This window comes from Arachis hypogaea, chromosome 4 (genome assembly GCF_003086295.3).
Source record: "Arachis hypogaea cultivar Tifrunner chromosome 4, arahy.Tifrunner.gnm2.J5K5, whole genome shotgun sequence".
In the NCBI taxonomy this organism is placed as follows: Eukaryota; Viridiplantae; Streptophyta; class Magnoliopsida; order Fabales; family Fabaceae; genus Arachis; species Arachis hypogaea.
This window is the reverse complement of record NC_092039.1, coordinates 26,786,867-26,796,308: the sequence shown is the minus strand read 5'-3', so window position 1 is coordinate 26,796,308 and position 9,442 is coordinate 26,786,867. Positions and strand designations below refer to the sequence as shown.

The 9,442-nt window shown below is 41.2% G+C and overlaps 1 non-coding gene across 1 annotated transcript; it reads right to left on the bottom strand.

Annotated features, from left to right (window-relative positions):
• Window positions 1–6,902: 6,902 nt before the first annotated feature.
• Window positions 6,903–7,010, bottom strand: LOC112798822 (small nucleolar RNA R71). Its single transcript, XR_003200419.1, has one exon. It is a non-coding gene; the product is annotated as a small nucleolar RNA R71 (small nucleolar RNA).
• Window positions 7,011–9,442: the final 2,432 nt, after the last annotated feature.

Below are 9,442 nucleotides of genomic sequence, written 5' to 3'. Positions count from 1 at the left end.
GCTTTGCTAGAGTCCCCAGTTAGTGGTGTCCAGAGCTCTTAAGCACACTCTTTTTGCTTTGGATCATGACTTTAACCACTCAGTCTCAAGCTTTTCACTTGGACCTGCATGCCACAAGCATATGGTTAGGGACAGCTTAGTTTAGCCGCTTAGGCCTGGATTTTATTTCCTTGGGCCCTCCTATCCATTGATGCTCAAACCCTTGGATCCTTTTTACCCTTGCCTTTTGGTTTTAAGGGCTATTGGCTTTTTCTGCTTGCTTTTTTTTTTCGCAAGCCTTTGCTTTTTCACTGCTTTTTCTTGCTTCAAGAATCAATTTTATGATTTTTCAGATCATCAATAACATTTCTCTTTGTTCATCATTCTTTCAAGAGCCAACAATTTTAACATTCATAAACAACAAGATCAAAAATATGCACTGTTTAAGCATTCATTCAGAAAACAAAAAGTATTGTCACCACATCAATATAATTAAATTAAATTCAAGGATAATTTCGAAATTCATGTACTTCTTGTTCTTTTGATTTAGAAACATTTTTCTTTTAAGAGAGGTGAAGGATTAATGGATTTTATTCATAGCTTTAAGACATGGTTACTAACTACTAATGATCATAAAGTAGAGACATAAAACATAGATAAACACAACATAAAAACTGAAAAGCAGAAAGAAATAAGAACAAGGAATGAGTCCACCTTAGTGGCGTCTTCTTCTTGAAGGTCCAATAATGTCCTTAAGCTCTTCTATGTCCCTTCTTTGCCTTTGTTGCTCCTCCCTCATTGCTCTTTGATCTTCTCTTATTTCATAGAGAATGATGGAGTGCTCATGATGTTCCACCCTTAATTGTTCCACATTGTAGCTCAAATCTTCTAAGGAAGTGAGTTGTTCCCAATAGTTGTTGGGAGGAAAGTGCATCCCTTGAGGCATCTCAGGGATTTCTTGATGATGAGCTTCCTCATGCATCTCTTGAGATCCGTGGAGGGTCTCTCTTGCTTGCTCCATCCTCTTCTTGGTGATGGGCTTATCCTCCTCAATGGAGATGTCTCCTTCTATGATAACTCCAGCTGAGTAACATAGATGGCAAATAAGGTAAGGAAAAGCTAGCCTTGCCATGGTGGAGGGCTTTTCGGCTATTTTGTAGATTTCATTGGAGATGACTTCATGAACTTCTACTTCCTCTCCAATCATGATGCTATGAATCATGATGGCCCGATCCACAGTAACTTCAGATCGGTTGCTAGTGGGAATGATGGAGCGTTGAATGAACTCCAACCATCCTCTAGCCACAGGCTTGAGGTCCAGTCTTCTTAGTTGAACTGGCTTGCCTTTGGAGTCTCTTTTCCATTGAGCTCCTTCCACACATATGTCCATAAGGACTTGGTCCAACCTTTGATTAAAGTTGACCCTTCTAGTGTAGGGGCGTTCATCTCCTTGCATCATGGGCAAGTGGAACGCCAACCTCATATTTTCCGGACTAAAATCTAAGTATTTCCCCGAACCATTGTGAGATAATTCTTTGGACTCGGGTTCATACTTTGATCATGGTTCCTAGTGATCCATGCATTGGCATAGAACTCTTGAACCATTAAGATTCCGACTTGTTGCATGGGGTTGGTTAGGACTTCCCAACCTCTTCTTCGGATCTCATGTCGGATCTCCGGATACTCATTTTTCTTGAGCTTGAAAGGGACCTCAGGGATCACCTTCTTCTTAGCCACAACATCATAGAAGTGGTCTTGATGGCTTTTGGAGATGAATCTTTCCATCTCCCATGACTCGGAGGTGGAAGCTTTTGTCTTCCCTTTTCCTTTTCTAGAGGATTCTCCGGCCTTAGGTGCCATTGATGGTAATGGAAAAACAAAAAGCTTATGGTTTTACCACACCAAACTTAAAATATTGCTTGCCCTCGAGCAAGAGAAGAAAGAAGAGAAGAAGAAGAAGAAGAAAATATGGATGAGAGTGAGGGATGGTGTTTTGGCCAAGGTGTAGAAGAGGGGGTTTGTGTTGTGTGAAAATGAAGTAGAATGGAAGGGTATATATAGGGAAAGGGGAGAGGGTAGGTTCGGCCATGTAGGGTGGGTTTGGGTGGGAAAGTGTTTTTGAATTTTGAAGGTAGGTGGGGTTTATGGGGAAGAGTGGATGGATGTGAGTGGTGAAGGGGGTAATTGGGAAGAGAGATTGAAGTTGTTGGGAAGTGTGACATGGGGAAGAGTGTTCATTGGGAGGAGAGATTCAGAGATTGAAGTTGTTGGGAAGAGGGGAGAATATTTTAGGTGGGGATCCTGTGGGGTCCACAGATCCTGAGGTAATCCTGTGGGGTCCACAGATCCTGAGGTGTCAAGGAATTACATCCCTGCACCAAATAGGCATGTAAAAATGCCCTTTGCATACCATTCTGGCGTTTAAACGCCGAGGTGATGCACGTTCTGGGCGTTCAACGCCCATGTGAAGCATGTTCTGGGCGTTCAACGCCATGTATAGCATGTTTCTGGCATTGAACGCCAGTTCCATGCTTGTTACAGGCGTTCAGTGCCAGCTTTTCTCAAGGCACATTCCTGGCGTTCAAACACCAGAATGTTGCTTGTTTCTGGCGTTCAGCGCCAGATTCATGCTCTGTTCTGGTGTTGAACGCCAGCCAGATGCTCCTTACTGGCGTTGAACGCCAGTCTGTCCTTCCTCCAGGGTGTGATTTTTCTTCTGCTGTTTTTGATTCTGTTTTTAATTTTTATATTTTTTTCGTGACTCCACATGATCATGTACCTAATAAAACACAAAATAACAATAAAATAAAAATAAAAATAAAATTAGATAAATAAAAATTGGGTTGCCTCCCAACAAGCACTCTTTTAATGTCATTAGCTTGACAATGGGCCCTCATGGAGCCACAAGGTGATCAGGTCAATGTTGTATAGTCCCAACACCAAACTTAGAGTTTGGATATGGGGTCTTAACACCAAACTTAGAGTTTGGTTGTGGCCTCCTGATGAGCGGATAATTTGTACGCTTTTTGGCATTGTTTTTAGTATGTTTTTAGTATAATCTAGTTAGTTTTTAGTATATTTTTATTAGTTTTTAGTTAAAATTCACTTTTCTGGACTTTACTATGAGTTTGTGTGTTTTTCTGTGATTTCAGGTATTTTCTGGCTGAAATTGAGGGACCTGAGCAAAAATCTGATCCAGAGACTAAAAAGGACTGCAGATGCTGTTGGATTCTGACCTCCCTGCACTCGAAGTGGATTTTCTAGAGCTACAGAAGCCCAATTGGCGCGCTCTCAATGGCGTTGGAAAGCAGACATTCTGGGCTTTCCAGCAATATATGATAGTTCATACTTTGCCCAAGATTCGATGGCCCAAACCGGCGTTCGAAGTCACCCTCAGAAATTCCAGCGTTAAACGCCGGAACTGGCACCAAAATGGGAGTTAAACGCCCAAACTGGCATAAAAGCTGGCGTTTAACTCCAAGAAGAGTCTCTACACGAAAATGCTTCAATGATCAGCCCAAGCACACACCAAGTGGGCCCGGAAGTGGATTTTTATGTCATTTACTCATATCTGTACACCCTAGGCTACTAGTTCTCTATATATAGGACCTTTTACTATTGTATTTTGATCTTTGAATCTTTGGATCTTTGGATTGTTTTGAGATCCTTTGATCATCTTTGGACGTTTAGTTCTTAGATCATTGGGAGGCTGGCCTCACGGCCATGCCTAGACCTTGTTCTTATGTATTTTCAACGGTGGTGTTTCTACACACCATAGATTAAGGTGTGGAGCTCTGCTGTACCTCAAGTATTAATGCAATTACTATTGTTCTTCTATTCAATTCCACTTGTTCTTGTTCCAAGATACCACTTGTTCTTCAACTTGATGAATGTGATGATCCGTGACACTCATCATCATTCTCACCTATGAACGTGTGACTGACAACCACCTCCGTTCTACCTTAGATTGGGTGGATATCTCTTGGATTCCTGATACACGACGCATGGTTGAACGCCTGACAACTGAGTGCTCGCCTGACAAACGAGCCAGCCATTCCGTGAGATCAGAGTCTTCGTGGTATAGGCTAGAACTGATGGCGGCATTCAAGAGAATCCGGAAGGTCTAACCTTGTCTGTGGTATTCTGAGTAGGATTCAATGACTGAATGACTGTGACGTGCTTCAAACTCCTGAAGGCGGGGCATTAGTGACAGACGCAAAAGAATCACTGGATTCTATTCCGGCCTGATCGAGAACCGACAGATGGATAGCCGTGCCGTGACAGGGTGCGTTGAACATTTCCACTAAGAGGATGGGAGGTAGCCACTGACAACGGTGAAACCCTTGCATAAGCTTGCCATGGAAAGGAGTAAGAAGGATTGGATGAAGACAGTAGGAAAGCAGAGAGACGGAAGGGACAAGCATCTCCATACGCTTATCTGAAATTCCCACCAATGAATTGCATAAGTATCTCTATCTTTATCTTTATGTTTTATTCGTATATCATCATTCATATCCATTTGAGTTTGCCTGACTGAGATTTACAAGGTGACCATAGCTTGCTTCATACCAACAATCTCTGTGGGATCGACCCTTACTCGCGTAAGGTTTATTACTTGGACGACCCAGTACACTTGCTGGTTAGTTGTGCGAAGTTGTGTTTATGCCATAGTATTGAACACCAAGTTTTTGGATTCTTTACCGGGGATTATTTGAGTTGTGAAAAGTATTGATCACAATTTCGCGCACCAAGTTTTTGGCGCCGTTGCCGGGGATTGTTCGAGTATGGACAACTGACGGTTCATCTTGTTGCTTAGATTATGTATTTTTTTTCTTCAGAATTCTTGAAGATGAATTCTAGAGTTTCATGATGATCTGTTGAAGTCTGGCTGGCTGTGAAGCCATGTCTAATTTCATTGGACCGAGGTTTCAACTTATCATCACAAGAGCTTGTTGATTTCTATCAATCTTGCTTTTGGAACAGTGATCTGCTAAGGCTTGGCTGGCCTTTGGCCATGTCTAGTGTTTTGGACCGAAGCTTTCTTTGAAAGCTTGGCTGGCTGTGAAGCCATGTCTAATTCCTGGACCGGAGTCTTAGACTAAACATTGCATGATTCCTGGAATTCTCATTAAGAATTTTGATACCTTTATTTTCTTTTTCTTCACTTAATTTTCAAAAAACACAAAAAAATTTACAAAATCATAAAAACCAAAAAGATTTCATGTTTATTGTTTGAGTCTAGAGTATCATTTTAAGTTTGGTGTCAATTGCATGCATTCATTCAGGTGTCTTAAGGATCTTCAAGTTGTTCTTGATGATTTTCTTGCTCTGATCTTTGAATTCTCTTGACTTGAGTGTCTATGTGTCTCATATAGTGTCAGTAGTATACAAACTGCTAAGTTTGGTGTCTTGCATGCATTGTTATTTGATTTTAGTTGCATTTTGATTATTAAAAGTCCAAAAATATTTTTAATTTGTGTCTTTTCAAGTCAATAATACAGAGAATTGAAGATTCAGAACATACTGCAGAGGAATTGCACAGAAAAAGCTGGGCGTTCAAAACGCCCAGTGAAGAAGGACAGACTGGCGTTTAAACGCCAGCCAGGGTACCTGGTTGGGCGTTTAACGCCCAAAAAGGTAGTGTTTTGGGCGTTAAACGCCAGAATGTGCACCATTCTGGGCGTTTAACGCCAGGATGGCACAAGGGGGAAGATTCTGTTTTCAAATCAAATTTTTTTTCTCAAGTTTTCAAAATTTTTCAAAATCAAATCTATTTCAAATCAAATCTTTTCAATCAAATGTTTTCAAAATCAATTTCTTTCTATTTTCAAAAATACTTGCTATCAATTAATGATTTGATTCAACATTTCAAGTATGTTGCCTTTTCTGTTGAGAAAGGTTTAATGTTTGAATCATATCTTTTCTTGATAGCCAAGTCATTAATTTTCAAAATCAAATCTTCTTAAAATGTTTTTCAAATTATATCTTCTCAATCACATCTTTTTAAAACAATCATATCTTCTTAACCACATCTTTTTCAAAATAATTTTCAATCATATCTTTTTAATTTCTAATTTCAAAATCTTTTTCAAAAATCACTTGATTTCTTTTCCACCCTTGGTTTTCGAAAATCAATTAAGTTTTTTTTCAAAATGTTTTCAAAATCTTTCACTTAATTTTCGAAAATTACCTCTCTTCTTCTCACATCCTTCTATTTATGGACTAACACTATTCTTTAATGCAAAATTCGAACTCCATCTTCTTTGATAAGTTCGAATTTTCTACTTCTGTCTTCCATTTTTCTTTTCCTCTGACACCTCAAGGAATCTCTATACTGTGACATAGAGGATTCCACATTTGCTTGTTCTCTTCTTTCTCTTATGAGCAGGAGCAAAGACAAAAGCATTCTTGTTGAGGCTGATCCTGAACCCGAAAGGACCTTGAAGCGAAAGCTAAGAGAAGCTAAGGCACAACTCTCTGTAGAGGACCTAACAGAAATCTTCAAAGAAGAAGAACACATGGCAGCCGAAAACAACAACAATGCCAACAATGCAAGGAAGGTGCTGGGTGACTTTACTGCACCTACTCCCGACTTCTATGGGAGAAGCATCTCTATCCCTGCCATTGGAGCAAACAACTTTGAGCTTAAGCCTCAATTAGTTTCTCTAATGCAACAGAATTGCAAGTTCCATGGACTTCCATTGGAAGATCCTCATCAGTTTTTAGCTGAGTTCTTGCAAATCTGTGACACTGTCAAGACTAATGGGGTTGACCCTGAGGTCTACAGACTTATGCTATTCCCTTTTGCTGTAAGAGACAGAGCTAGAATATGGTTGGACTCACAACCTAAAGAGAGCCTGAACTCTTGGGAAAAGCTAGTCAATGCCTTCTTGGCAAAGTTCTTTTCACCTCAAAAATTGAGTAAGCTTAGAGTGGAAGTCCAAACCTTCAGACAGAAGGAAGGAGAATCCCTCTATGAAGCTTGGGAAAGATACAAACAATTAATCAGAAAGTGTCCCACTGATATGCTTTCTGAATGGAGCATCATAGGTATTTTCTATGATGGTCTCTCTGAACTATCCAGGATGTCTTTGGATAGCTCTGCTGGAGGATCTCTTCATCTGAAGAAGACGCCTACAGGAGCTCAAGAGCTGATTGAAATGGTTGCAAATAACCAATTCATGTACACTTCTGAAAGGAATCCTGTGAACAATGGGACTAGTCAGAAGAAAGGAGGTCTTGAGATTGACACTCTGAATGCCATACTGGCTCAGAATAAAATACTGACTCAACAAGTCAATATGATTTCTCAAAGTCTGTTTGGAATGCAAAATGCACCAAGCAGTACTAAGGAAGCTTCATCTGAGGAAGAAGCTTATGATCCTGAGAACCCTTCAATGGAAGAGGTGAATTACATGGGAGAACCCTATGGAAACACCTACAATCCTTCATGGAGAAATCATCCAAATTTTTCATGGAAGGATCAACAGAGACCTCAACAAGGTTTCAACAATAATAATGGTGGAAGAAACAGGTTTAGCAATAGCAAGCCTTTTCCATCATCTTCTCAGCAACAGACAGAGAGTTCTAAGCAGAATAACTCTGACTTAGCAACCATGGTCTCTGATCTGATCAAAACCACTCAAAGTTTCATGACTGAAACTAGGTCCTCCATTAGAAACTTGGAAGGACAAGTGGGTCAGCTGAGCAAGAAAATTACTGAACTCCCTCCTAGTACTCTTCCAAGCAATACAGAAGAAAATCCAAAAGGAGAGTGCAAGGCCATCAACATGGCCGAATTTTGGGAGGAAGGAGAGGCAGTGAACGCCACTGAGGAAGACCTCAATGGACGTCTACTGGCCTCCAATGAGTTCCCCAATGAGGAACCATGGGAATCTGAGGCTCAAAATGAGACCATAGAGATTCCATTGGACTTACTTCTGCCATTCATGAGCTCTGATGAGTATTCTTCCTCTGAAGAGGATGAGTATGTCACTGAAGAGCAAGTTGCTAAATACCTTGGAGCAATCATGAAGCTAAATGACAAGTTATTTGGAAATGAGACTTGGGAGGATGAACCCCCTTTGCTCACCAAAGAACTGGATGACTTGTCTAGGCAGAAACTGCCTCAAAAGAGACAGGATCCTGGGAAGTTTTCAATACCTTGTACCATAGGCACCATGACCTTCAAGAAGGCCTTGTGTGACTTAGGGTCAAGTGTAAACCTCATGCCTCTCTCTGTAATGGAGAAGTTAGGGATCTTTGAGGTGCAAGCTGCAAAAATCTCACTAGAGATGGCAGACAAATCAAGAAAACAAGCCTATGGACTTGTAGAGGATGTTCTGGTAAAAGTTGAAGACCATTACATCCCTACTGATTTCATAGTCCTAGAGACTGGGAAGTGAATGGATGAATCCATCATCCTTGGCAGACCCTTCCTAGCCACAGCAAAGGCTGTGATTGATGTTGATAGAGGAGAATTGATCATTCAAGTGAATGAAGAATCCTTTGTGTTTAAGGCTCAAGGATATCCCTCTATCACCATGGAGAGGAAGCATGAATAGCTTCTCTCAAAACAGAGCAAAACAGAGCCCCCACAGTCAAACTCTAAGTTTGGTGTTGGGAGGCCACAACCAACTTCTAAGTTTGGTGTTGAACCCCCACATTCAAACTCTAAGTTTGGTGTTGGGAGGTTCCAACATAGCTCTGAGCATTTCTGAGGCTCCATGAGAGTCCTCTGTCAAGCTAATGACACTAAAGAAGCGCTTGTTGGGAGGCAACCCAATGTTATATTTTATCTATTCTCTTTTGTTATTTTATGTCTTTTGTAGGTTGATGATCATGAGAAGTCACAAAATCAATGAAAAAAGCACAAACAGAATGAAAAACAGAAAGAAAAATAGCACACCCTGGAGGAAGAACCTACTGGCGTTTAAACGCCAGTAAGGCTAGCTGTTGGGCGTTTAACGCCCAGTCTGGCACCATTCTGGGCGTTTAACGCCAGAAAGGGGCACCAGACTGGCGTTAAACGCCAGAAAAGGGCAAGAAGCTGGCGTTAAACGCCAGAAATGGGCACCAGCCTGGCGTTTAACGCCAGAATTGGCCAGAAACGCAATTTTGCTTGCCATTTGGTGTAGGGATGACTTTTTCTTGACACCTCAGGATTTGTGGACCCCACAGGATCCCCACCTACCCCACCACTCTCTCTCTTCTTCACCAATCACCTCAACACCTCTTCCCCAAAAGCCCTTCACCTATCAAATCCCATTTTTCTCTTCACCACTCACATCCATCCTTCATAAAACCCCACCTACCTCACCATTCAAATTCAAACCACTTTCCCTCCCAAACCCACCCATACATGACCGAACCATGACTCCCCCCACTCTATATAAACCCTTCTTCACTCCTTCATTTTCACACCACTTCTCCCCCTTTTGGCCGAACACAAGTCATTCCCTTC